The 13,369-nt window shown below is 39.7% G+C and overlaps 1 protein-coding gene across 4 annotated transcripts in view; it reads right to left on the bottom strand.

The window, feature by feature from the left end:
• Positions 1-13,369, bottom strand: part of BICRAL (BICRA like chromatin remodeling complex associated protein) — a 70,233-nt gene that overhangs the window by 25,829 nt on the left and 31,035 nt on the right. Inside the window, exon 1 of one of the 4 annotated variants that reach the window (XM_050316739.1) lies at positions 9,581-9,791. The exons of 2 other annotated variants lie outside the window; for them this stretch is intronic. The gene's annotated coding sequence lies outside the window, so the exon portion shown is untranslated. Of the gene's footprint in view, positions 1-8,370; positions 8,978-9,580; positions 9,792-13,369 lie in introns of those variants that run through there. One more of the 4 variants, XM_050316740.1, reaches the window with a different exon arrangement.

Here is a 13,369-nt window from a genome sequence, read left to right as displayed (position 1 = left end):
CCTACTACAAGCAAAAAGATGAACAAAAGACGAATAGAGTAGTCCTGCCCTCCACTCACCCACTTTCCAGCTCAAGGCTTTGAACTGTCACCTGGAACAGAAAATTGATCTGATAAAATACATCAATCTGTTTCAACTTAGATTAGCTTCTTAATTTGGTTCTGGCTTGCCACAGGGCTACAGCAGTGCTAGTGCCAGCACAAGAGAACAGGAATAGGAATGAGGGAGCCAGGTAGTTCAATAGGGGCGGAAGGCAGCAGCGCTTCAGTCAGCTTAAAGCACCTGTGGGGCTGCAGCCATACATGTTAATACAACCACCACCCTCACAGCAGCCACAGTGCAGGCAGCAGTTCCATGGAAGTGACAATTCCCTTCAACTCAGCATTTGCGAGCTCCCAGTTGAAATCTGTGTTCAGTTTTGCCACACCCCCCCCTCCTAAATAAATACAAAACAACTTGAAGGAGTACAACAGAGTGCAAATAAAATCCTGCAGGCATATGAAGAAACTACCTTTCTTCAGCCTGGACAACAGAAGGCAAACCCAGGTGCTACCTGCAGCCTGCCACGAGTCAAAACGGGCACTCAGATGAGCCAAGACAGCCTCGGCTCATCAACACATAGCAAGACATGAGGCAACAGCCAAAACATGCAACATAGAAAATCCCAACTCAATGCAAGGAAAAAAGAAGTTCACAAACAAGAATGTTCAAGCAAGAGGGTGGAATCACCACCTTTAGAAATCTTCAAAACTCAAATTGCCCTGACCAGTCTGTCTTAACAGTGAAGCTTGTTCAGCTTACAGTAGGGGGCAGGGCCAGGTAAGCTCTAGTGGTCCTTACCAGCCTAAATTTTTTAATCACCATGCTATGCAATCCACAGCATCATGTAACTCATGCAGGGTCTACAATCTGCAGTGTCATTAAAACTAGATTTGTCCAGAAATAGTTCAACAATTCACACATGCTTCATATACCATACATGATTTTTTTAACTTAAAAAATGTATTTAAACTCGTGTAAACACTGGATTTTAAATTCACTCAAATTATATTCAAGCTTGCCACAAAAGAATTATTTTCCTTTCTCAAAGTCATTTAGAATTTCCTACAACCATTATACATCACTTCAAATACAAAGCAGTAAAATAGTATTTTCACACTCCGTAAAAAGCCCAAGATAGTGGCTATCTTAGAAAAGCAACATTTAGAGTAGTAACTTCCAAAGGTGTGACACGATCAACATTAACACTTGGTAAGCTACAAGTAAATAAATTGATCTGCAAAACTGTTGGAAAAATCTACAGACTTGTCATTTTTGTGCAAATACGTGGAATCAATTCCTGACTGGCAGCATGCTAGCACATGACTTCTGAGAGTGAACACTGACCTTTGGAAATGAGCGCTTTGGAGCAAGGTAATGACTGCTGCAGGTAAACCCCTATAGTGGGAGATAATCAAACCTGCGTACAGTAACATATGCAGCACCTGAAGCAACTGCTGTTTGAGTTATGATATACGCCCACTAATCCTCACAAGTTCAGTAAGACTCTGTACACATCCTGTCAGCAGGAATTCTGACAAGATCTCTCTCGTGTTTTATAATGAGCCTGACCTATCAAATCTTCTATATTGTTTCTGTTGTTCTACCATTCTCCATCCAGAATTTTAATCTACAATTCCAACATTAATAGCAACATCACTATGGAACAGCTGAAGAAATACTTGTCACTGTAATAATAATCACCAAAACCACAAAATCAGAAGAGATCGGTAACTGCAAGTCCCTTCAGAGAACAGTAGTGAACTGAGTACGTTACATCCAATTTGTGGCATTTTCATTCCTTTACAACCTTTCTGAACACAGATGTAACATAACTCTATTAACCCAAGACAAGCATTCATCCCTTGTTAAAATAACATCCAAGGATTGCAGCAGCATTAAGTGATTCCACACTGACTGCAGAGGTCAAATGCCCCGAATTGAAGTCCTTCTCTCAAACAAATTTCCACCACAGCTCTCAATAATTTTCACAATGCTCGTATTTTGCTCCATGTGCTTCTGAACCAGGGGGAAAAAAGTCATTTTATCTCACATTACATAACATGTATCACTTCAGCAGGATGCCCTTCAGGTTGCTAAGGTGCTCTAACTACTGCCTGCCTTACACTGCCAGCTCTCTCTCAGGCTCCTATCAAACAGGTACCCTTGGATTCATTGAAGGAAACTTTCCTATACAGGAACAACCATATCTTACTTGCCTTCTCTGCAACACAGGAGTGTAAGAAAGGAGTATAAACTCAGAGCCTTATTACCATATAGTTTATTCTTAAATTTCAAGTCCATACTACTTTTAAACAATTCATTATCTTGCAAACTGAACAATTTCAGATTCTTGTAACTAACCAAGCTTGTGTTTTACTATCAACTTAAGAGCTGCTCACCAAGTCAAGCTCTCTATTTTCAAGAAATTGATTTTTACATGGACAGAAGGCAAAAAGTTAATATGAAGAGGTATTTCTACTTCCCACCTCTCAGTACTGTAAGAAATTATGTGCTGCAGAATAATGACACAGTATTTGATGGAAAAGAGGTAAATATTGAAAAACTTCACTGCAAATTAAAATCTCACTTTCAATTTTACTTATTAAAAAATCAAAAGTTTAATTATCAAATAGTTGTCATTTAAAGACAACAGGAGTAACAACACAAAATTAATTTTAAAATGTACTTTGTAAAACACAAGGATTTAACTACTCACTTGTAAACCATGCTGTGCTTATATTCTACAATACAAAATTATTCCTTTTGAGTGTTTTCCAGAGCACTCAACAAAAAGCAACTACTGTACTGTTGCAAAATCTACCAGGAATTGTGCTCTACAAAAGATCTAATAAAGTAAAAAACTTGGGATTCTAACTTGGTAACACAGTGCAATATGCAAGCATTAACTTAGTAAATATACAGTTTTAATTCCAGCATTGTAAGCCTGAGTAGTTCTTTTAAGATGAACTTACAGTATTGGAAACATTTCAAAAACATTTGTATGCAACAGAGTATGAGAAGAAACTGGTAATTTTAAATATTCAGAAGAATGATGCAAAAGCTTTCTAGGGGAAACTAGTCAAAAAATAGGAGTCAAAAAATTCAGGAGTCAGATAAACAGCAACAAGAAAAGGAATACAAAAGTGCTAGGCACAATGTTATGCATCTTCATGGTTTCTAAGACCTGGTAGGAGATGAACATGTAAAAGAGGCCAGGCAGAGTCTTTACACAATTGTGAAATACCAGCTCCAGACACAGAAGGGCAAGTAAAAACCACACACTAAAGCATAGAGAACCTAAAATAGACTGTTTATCCAACTCTTATATTTTATTTCACCTTAATACACCATTAAAAAAATTACTGATTTGAGTTTGGCAAATGCAGTAACTTAACGAACTTCAAAAAACTACAGTGGTGTTTTAGTATGTTAAGATAAAAACAAAAATGTGCATTTCAATTAACAGTACATATGACAGTAAAGGCCAATCCAGCTACAGCCAACAGACCAAGTACGCGTGCGAACCCTCAGTGTGGCTGTCTACAATCTGGTTTCCCTCAGACACAGTCCAGCATGGAATTTCTAATTTATTCAACACAATTTTTTCCTACTGCATCCACAGCTGTTCTTGGCAACACCAAAATCTTGACAAGACTTTCATCAGGAAACAGATTTTTTAAATCACATTGAGAAAAACCAGAGTAACCTCAGCCTGGAGGTCAGGATGCTTACCTGCTCCATGGGATTCCCCAGGCTGAGCACTGGGCTGAGCCCATTTCCCCAGCAGTGACTATCCTCAGCACTATGCTATGTCCTAGTTTGGGCTCTGTCTTCCAAGCTGCTCCACTGCATACACAATTCCTCAGGAATTTCAGTATTCATAAAACATTTTGAAAGGTCCTGGTTTCATCCCAAAAGAGACAAAGAAGGGGGTGCAATCTCATCAATTCCTTAGGAAAGAAACATTTGCCTGTCCAAAGGATATTAGATGCTCTTAAGCATTTCTAGAAACTACTGTATGCAATAATGCAGACTATTAGCATGTTATTTGTGCAACATGATACTTCAGGGAATGTCGAGTCAGGGAATCTCAGATATTTCTACCTTGTTTCTACTACAGAATACCAAGTATCACAATTCTCATTTCTGTGCCTATAGTTTTCAAAGACTCTGAAAAAGCAATTTTGCAATTCCAGAATGTTATTTCTTTATTATTTCTCAATTGATTTATAAAGCAATGCCAAATTAATACTTTTTCTTCATTGCCACTCTAGTCCATACTAGTTAAAAAAAACAAAAAAAAACCAAAAAACCCAAACCTGATTACCTTGCCACAAGCATGGCTCACACAAGCTAGTGTCTGCTAACAATTATCAATAATTAAAGCTGAACAGTGATTTATACTACTCCTAGTTACTATGTTCCATCTGTCAACTGAAATTTGAATATGATGAATTGACAGATGTGTAACTAATTTAGCAGTGTGGTCCATATCAACACCCTCAAAACCAGGATGAAAATCCTCCACACAACCAATCCTGTCTATGCTGAAGGAGATTTTGTCATCTGAGTGTGACAACAATGGAGATTTTGTCATCTGAGGGTGACCTCAGTGAGGCCAAGACATTTTCTGGAGTTGACTTATCATAATAAAATCAAGCTTCAACACCAGATACTGAAAGTCCACACTTGTATCAAGTTCACAGTAAAACTACTGCAAGTTCCACCTGATCAAAGTGGAAGCATAAGATCAAACTCTGCAAAAATGATCAGTCTCTTTCAATGAAGTTAAGACTTTCTCCCTGGACCTCTCCTCTCTTCACTTCACCACCCTTTCTTTATACCTTCAATTAAACAAAATATTGATTGCTTTAAGTTTTGACAGTGATTTGCCCACTTTCTTTCTGTTCCTTTTGGTAAGGTTTCCCTTAAGTCAGTGTAACAGTGGAAGTAGCTCTAGAATATTTTAAAACTTGTGCAAGAAAATAAAGCAATTAAAAAAACTTGATGGTCTATTTGTGCTAGATAATCACATTTTTGTCTAAAACCTCAACAATTCTCATATAAAGCAAAAATATAGACACAGTAGTTGTGTCTATTCAACAAGGAAAGGAGGAACAAATAAACATTTGAAAACTAAGATACACATATTAATTTAATTATGTGATGACCTTGAGAAAACATCAGTTCAGGTTGGTGTTTATGCATTTGTGTTGGTGCAACAAGGGCCTTACCGAAACTGCTCACTCTAACTTTCAAACTTAAACAGTGGCAGGTCACAATGAATGTTAGAATACTTTATTAATCTTACTACTTTTCCTCTACCCCAAGAAAGAAAAACACACTTGCTTTTATAGACAAACCCCATGTCTTATGCTGGACTGGGTATGTCACCATAACAAACCTTTCAAGCGCAGATGCAGCTTTTTCCAGAAGAACTACTCTAAGAAACTACTCTGAATAACATGAACTACATCATCAAAGAGGTTCTTATGCCTGGACTGTAGCTACTACTCAGACAGGAATGACACACTTTCACACTCACTGCTACATTTATGCTAAAAAGCACCTCCCATTAGATCTACCACAAGCTTGATGCAGCTTGAAAAGGCACAATCATTGACCATTGGAGTCACACTGTAAAACCTAACTGCAGTTATACGGATACAACTTTTCTGGAACCCACAGGGAAGTATGCCAGCAAAACTCTGGAAATGCAGCAAGCGGCATACCTACACATCTGTGCCTCCAAAGCTCTTCCAGCTCTAGACTATGGACTTACCTCTGCAGCAAAACTTTACAGATACAAAAAGGGTCCTTGGCAGAAAGTGAAAACGCAGCTTATGCTAGCAGAACTTTGGGGTCTCCCCTCAATACAATTAAACTAAATATATGAACTCTACTGGAGAAGGACACATGAAGGCATTGGAGCAGAAAAACTGCACATCTCTAAGGTGATGTAAATACTTAGCTACAGTAGTACAGTGACCTCAACTAAGTCCACGCACATACTGAGCACGTTATCAACTCAAGAATACAGGTACAACATAGAAAGTAAGTGCTCAAAGTTTGAATGAAATAAGAACACAGCTAAATGAGTGTCACACCATTCCTGCCACATCTTATTTTCACGAATTAATGAAAAAAACACACACACAATCCACCAGACATTAAGGCATAATAGAGAAATTTTATTACATAAAAATACTCTACCATTAAAAAAATAATTCAATATCTTGATCCCAAGAATTACTGTAAACAAAAAATATAAGATAATCACTTCAAGAAAGTGACTTCCATGAAAAAAGATTTCTGAAATACGTGCAGAAATACTGTTCTCCACACTCAAAAGATTTGTAAATAAAGTTTTATACCTAGTGTATTTCTTTCAAGCTAAAATGTAAACAAGGTTGTGAAAACACAGTTTATATACTTTTATTTAGTGTACTCCAAGCAACGAATACGTGTATTTCACAGAAATGTTTAAAACCCTTCAATGCCAACAGGCAAAGAATTTAAACACCCATAAAATTAACCAACATTTTTTAAAATCTCCCACTTTCTTCAGGAATGAATAAGGAGCATAGGGAAGCCTTCCTCTGTCAAAAAACATAAACCGAAGAACCAAACAAGCACTCCACACTCCTTAGTGGGCGCAGCATGAGTTGGTCTGGCAGCATACTTGCTCTTCCTGAGTACAGATGTTGTTCATATTAAACTCAAGCCTCATGAGCACTGCACAGATTATACAGAAATGTAAAAACAAATAAAAGGTGGTTTTGATTTTAAAAAAGCTATTTTCAACACTCTCCCTAAAAACAGCACCAACCCCAAACTTTAAAAGTATATTAAGGTAGAGTTGCTAAATGGAGTAATTTGGAAAAAGCACTGCTTCCTGTCAGATATACAGGAGTGATATAATTTGAAAAAATGCTCATGTGTCCCCCATACACACACAAAAACCCAAAAAATAACAAAAAAAAAAAACAAACAAAACAAAAAAAAAAACAAACAAACACACACATAAGAGAGTAACAGTAATAAAATGAGTTACCTACCCACCCAACAATAAGTTCCCTGCCCTGCTATTTTTGCAAGCACATTTAAAGGAACCGAAGGCTCTTCAATGAACATTACCTCGACCTAACGTCCTACTGCATTTCATTAAAGGTGCATTTTTTTTAATATCATGTTTTATTTTTCTGGTCATCGTTCAAAAGACATTCTCTGAAATCTTTATTTCCTTTCTATACTTTGAATGTCACGAAACACGTATTTCAGAGGTAAGAAAAACAGCTTTTCAGGGATGTTGACGGGCTTTCGGCTGGGAGCACGGGCTCCTGTGAACCAAGCTTGTCTACCCCCCCCCCAAGACAGTGACACAGGACTAAGAAAGAAGGAGGTGGGTGCAGGGAGGGAAGAAAAGCTTTTAGGATTTGGGGGAGAGACTCCCCAAACCCACGACACTGACGCTTCCGAGACAGACACAGAAATACGACCCGAGCGGGGCGCGACGGCACCGCCCCACCCGGCGCGGCGACAGCAGAAAGGACCTTAAAATGGCGCCCGTGGGGGAGGAGAGCGGGTGAAACTGCGCAACAAACGCTGGCAGGGAGCCAGGCAGCGCCATCTTCCCCACACTCCTCCGCTCCCACTCGCACCCCGGAATGAGCCGCCAGCGCTGCCCGACGAGCCCGGGCCGCCTCCGGAACCGCTCTCCCCTCTCTCCTTCAATCCTTCTCCCATCCCGCGCCGCAGAGCCGCGAGGAGGAGAGCAGCGAGGAGCAGAGAATGGGGAAAAAAGCAAAGGCCTCCATATCTCCTTCCTCCCCACAGTGATTAGGAACAGCTCTGAGTAAATATAAACGTGCCCTCTATACGTCGCTCAATTTTGCCTGGTTTTTGTAATCTCTCTACATCTGCTTTCTGCCATCATTTGTAACTGAATTTTGCAATTAATACCAAAAGCAAAATACAATTTACATACTGAATCCCGCCCATAACTCAATAAACAGCATTTCAGAAAACCGCCTCCACGACCGGCTACTATTTTAAGGCACAAATAAAAAATTATTTATAAAACATTGATTCTTTTACGGAAAATAATCCCAGCAGCACAAAGGATCGGATTCACATCTCCTCTACAGCGAAGCCAAACGGGTCACTCCAGAAAGAGACGCTTTATTGTTGTGTTTTAAAGAGGCATTACAGTTAAATATTCTCTCTCCAAAAGGAAAAGAGTAATTAGGGGAAAAAAATAAAAATACAAGGTACATCGGAAAACTTGGTCCCGAAAAGGCGAAAAAAAGCGCATTAGCCCAAACCTACCGCCCGAGCATTTCGCGCACCCACAAAAAGCGGCACCGTTTCCATTCCTCGGTTAAAAGCAGGAGGCACGGAGCGATTCGGAGGAAATTGCAAATAAAGAACCAAACAAATCAAATCAAATGTAATGGCGACACCGAAAACGAGGAAACGACTGAAAAATAAATCCCCAAAAGGTACAAATCTGAGACACAAGCTCAAAGAAAAGACAAGATTAGGGTGGTGGCGAATGGACGGGGTAAAGGAAAAAATCGAGCCGTGAGTGAAAAAGGAAAAAAGAAAAGAAAAATCCTTCCCAGCTGCACAGCCAGGAGAGAGACGAAGTGTCTCCATTTTCCCGACGAGGAGGAAGAAAAGAGTGTTTCACAGACCACAGAGCTTTAGAGAAAAGCAAAGAAACGAGGGGGGAAAAAAAAGAGGGAGGAGATTTGAAAAGATTATTTTTCTTTCTCCCTCACACACTCTCTCTATCCCCCTCTCTCCCTCTCACTCTCTCTCTCACACTCACACATACACACACACACACTCTCCCTCCTCTCCTCTTTCCATTCCTCTCTTGATGGCCATCAAGGGGGCGGAAAAAAAAAAAAAAAAAAAAAAAAGACAACAACAACAACTAATTTTAAACCGGCTCAATCAATGAGTCATTAAAAGAGATTTTTCTTCCCTCCTCTCCTGAATTTGCATGGCATCAGCAAGAAAAAAAAAAAAAAAACCCACCCCAAACCTCTCCCCTCTCTGCAGCTATCAGCCTGGACCTGAAACCTTATCTCTCCCTTCAACCCCCACACCCCCCCGCCTATATTTTAAGAAACAACTTTTTTTTTAAGTGCCCTCAGCAGCCACCAGCCTCGCGGAAAAAAAAAAATTATATATATAGTTCATTTCCATGTGAATCCACATCTGCCCAAACAACAGCCACCCACAAAATATCCCTCTTCTTCCTCCTCGTCTCCCCTCTCGCTCGCTCTCTCTCTAGATATATATTTATATACATAGCCCCAGAGCCAATAGCTCTCTGGGCTGAAACCTAATATCCTGGTTTTGGCAACTCCTGGTTGTTAATTTGCTCCTCTTTCTTTTCTGTCTGTCTGGAGATAGATTTCCCCCCTCTCTTTTCCCTCCCCGAAGGAAGGGAGGAAGGAGGTTGTGTGTTTTTTTTTTCCTTGAAATTTTTATCACAAAATTATAATACACTCAAAGGGAAACTCACCGTCATGAAAAAGCAGTGCCTTGTCAACGGGGTTTCTTCGCCATCACATCAGGGGCTGGCAGTGTAGGAGAGAGAGAGGGAGAGCGAGAGAGCGAGGGAGGGAGGGGGGAGAGCGAGCGGGAGAGGGAGCGAGCGAGAGAGGGGGAAAGAGAAAGCGAGCGGGAGGAGAGCGCGGCACCGCTCGGCTCCGCTCCGCACCCGCACCGGCACCAGCACCAGCCCCGGCCCCGGCCCCGCACCGGCGGGGCCCGGCACGGCGCAGCTCCGCCGGGACACTGCCGCAGACCGGCGCCCGGGCACACGCACCGCCGCCCTGGCATGATGAGTCCCCGGCTCCGGCGCGATCCTCGCTCCGCGTTTTTACACACAGGCCCTTTAAAAAAGTTTAGCTCCTCTTTTTCTTGTTTTCTTCGGTTTTGAGAAAGCCGTAGGTCTGGCGACCTAGCCTGAGCTGCTGGCTTTGGGTTAAAAGTTGGGGTGTGTTTAGGGTTACAAGAAAGTGAAAAAAAGTTTTTCTCCTATTAAAATGAACATTAATTTAAACAACTTGGTTGACTTCCTTCATTTTAAAGCAGTAAATCTCGTCACGTTGGTGTGCAGGTAGATCCCCAGAAAAATAAATGCAAGGATGGGGGATCCCCAGAAAAATAAATGCAAGGTCACCTTGAAAAAGATAAGATTTGATCCCCTTACAAGCTGCAATATTTTGAGTATTTTTAGCTACATTCTCACCAGCCTTGCTGGAAACAAATTGTATTCATTTCAATTCCTTAAAATGTTTTAGGTAACCTAAAAATGTTAATTTGAAGTCAGAGTTTATAGCACTGAGAGTTCATTGATGCTGTTGAACAGTTTACTTCCTTTAAAAGCACTAATAACTTTTTCAAAGCTTTTTGGTTATAGAAAACTAATTCAATGGAAACCATTCATTAAACCATTCTAAAAATAATTATTCAGATAATTCAGAGAAACCTTTATTAAAAAAATCCCGAATGAAAAGATTCTTAGTGTGCAGAGATATGTATGGTAATGCTTTTAAAACAACAACAAAAAAATCTCTTTAAGACCATTTTTCTGCTAGTGTTTATAATTCCCAAGGACTTTTTTATTTTATTCCTAAGTAACTTTGTTAAAACTCCTTAGAGACCAGGGTTTGAAGACTTTATTTATTAGCACATTATTAGCTTTACAGCTCAAAAAACCCACAGTTTTTAGTTTTTAAATACAACTATATGAAAATGGTTATGGGTAGGGTACTAAGTGGACCTTCTTAAAGAAGTTGGCAAGACGATTTATATTAAAAACAAATAAACAAACAAACCTCAGCACCTCAGCATTGTTTTTCAATTAGAATCTGGTTATATTATATTTTTAAGTAATCAACTGATTCCAAACTTTTGCCAAAGCCAAGACTCACCTACAAATCTTGTTTATGTGCATGCCCACAGTAGCAAACTAAGGTGAAGTTACAAATCACTCCCTAAATGGAAGGGTTGGGCCCAAGCAAACAAGTCTTAGCACGAGTCCAACAGATGCTTTATTCAGCCCAGACATATGGAACACGTACATGGCAGTGCCCAGTCCATCAGCCAGTGTATTAACTTCCCTCTTCACGAATAACCAACAATATGGATGTAAACAGCACATGCTAAAGAGCTCTGTAAGAGCCGTAAGCCTGTACTCCTGACACCAGCATTAGAAAAATCAAAAAAGCCAAACTTCAAGATCCCTGACTTCAGCAAATGTGTTTCAAGGGGCCAAACTCTGCCCTGAATTCAATCTTACTCAGCATCACTGGCTATAGAAATATTGCTCAAGTGAGAACTTGTGAGCTGGAGGGACACCACAAGCATTCTTCTGATCTGATTTACAGGAAGGGACTTTGGCAGAACATCTGATCAGTATGTTATTATTATTATTCTCCCAGTCCTACAAAAACCACAACAGGAAGTAGGCAATATGATACAAAGAAGGAACTGAAGAAAGGAGGATAAATGATTTTGAATAGATTCCCTTACCATAAGAAACACAAGGAATCTTACATAAATTTTCCATGATGGTACCATAGTTTACACTTACTTTCCCTGAAGGATGCTTCAAAGCAGCATTGACAATAATGTTACTAAGCAGGTGCAGTACAAAAAGGGAAGAAGAGCTGCTATCATCCATACAATAAAGCACCATGCAGCAATCAGATTTCTCCAGATCCACACAAGTCAATGGAAAGTAAATGGAAAGAATGGAAATCCTTTACATTGCCCGAGTGGACAAAACCAAGTCAGAACACACTGTACAGTCTGTAAAGTAAATTTGCATATGTTTCTATATTTGCTATATCTGTTCAGAAACAAAATTGGCTTAGGTAGAAACAGCTGGATGTAACTTTATCAGTCACACTGAAATATGCACTTAATGTCGCCTTTAATACTAAAAGGTCTGAATACAGTCATCAGCTGTAATGTTATCCCTTTCTGATGTACTACAGATTTTTCCAGACCATGTTTGTAAAGAAATACTCCTTTTGGTGTGAGATACCACACTTTTTTAAGAGGATCATTTGGTGTTTCTGAACTGGATGTCATCACCCCAAGAGATTGCCGCTCTTCTCACTGCCTTACTGCATTAATAGAAAAGACCCTTATACCTCAAAATGCTTCTGTCCCAAGGTTACCTGCTCAGAACTGTCATCTTCAACCGGAGTCCTATTCTCCAAATTGCATACAACGCACAATCAGTTGCTGTCTCTCTTTAACTTCCACAATCACATGAATTTTTCCTGTAGGAGCTTCATAAGGAGTAAGGTGAAATAAGCATGAAAAGAAAGGCAAGACCAGTGTTGAAAGGAATAAGAGAAATCTTTAGGAGACAGACGTTGGTCTAATAGCAGCTACCAGGAATGTCATGTGCACCCATCACACAACTTACTATTTGGCTGTATTTTGACATCAGCTGTCAAATTGTGACCATGCTATTTAACAAATACCACTCTCACAGGTGTATAAAGACACCAAATGACATTTGGAGTGATCTGAGATACATCACTCTGAAATGGCAGACTGTGAAGAAGTGAAAAGTACACTTAGATATTGAGAGGGAGAAAATAAGGGGGTACAGAACATCCTTATTCATTCTGTCTCCAGGTTTCTCCTAGGTCAAGTCACTTGGTTGTTTCTCAGCCCATTTTTCCAGGTCTGCATCACACGCATTCCAGTTCTTGTGCAATCATACATTAGTACCCCAAAAGAAGATTAAGCAGGAGTAGATTCATAATGAAGAATTTAAGAACTAAGCTAGTACATTACAGGAATTAATTCCACAGTTATCCCAAAGATTCCTCCAATAATATTTGCTGCATCCTTTCTGAGGTATACTGGACAGAAAAGAACACCATTTACTCCACTGCAGCCTTGCTTCCTCAGACTGAGTGCTTCAGCTCTATTGATGGCACTCGTTCCTCCCATGCTTCTTTATCTCTCCATCCCTTAACATGTTTCTTGTGTCAGCTCATCAGCAGTCACACCATTTATCTATCTACATACTGCTTTATTAATTAATAACTTAGATAAGAACAAATAACTCTAAGCTTGAAGGCACAGGAACAAATAGGTCATCATTAAAGGGTACAAGCAATAGAGATGCAGAAATCACAACACTTGAAAAGTTAGGCACCCAAATACAGTGGCATGAAGGACTTTAACTTGGAATATAAATGTAACAGTCCACATGAAAAATTAAGTTCAACATCTGTATAAAATTTTGAATAATTGCCACCAATATTTTGATGACTCA

This window comes from Myiozetetes cayanensis, unplaced genomic scaffold (genome assembly GCF_022539395.1).
Source record: "Myiozetetes cayanensis isolate MyiCay16 unplaced genomic scaffold, myiCay2020 scf2-11, whole genome shotgun sequence".
Lineage (NCBI taxonomy): Eukaryota > Metazoa > Chordata > Aves > Passeriformes > Tyrannidae > Myiozetetes > Myiozetetes cayanensis.
Note: the sequence above shows the minus strand (reverse complement) of the source record. Positions and strands in the feature narration are given on the sequence as shown.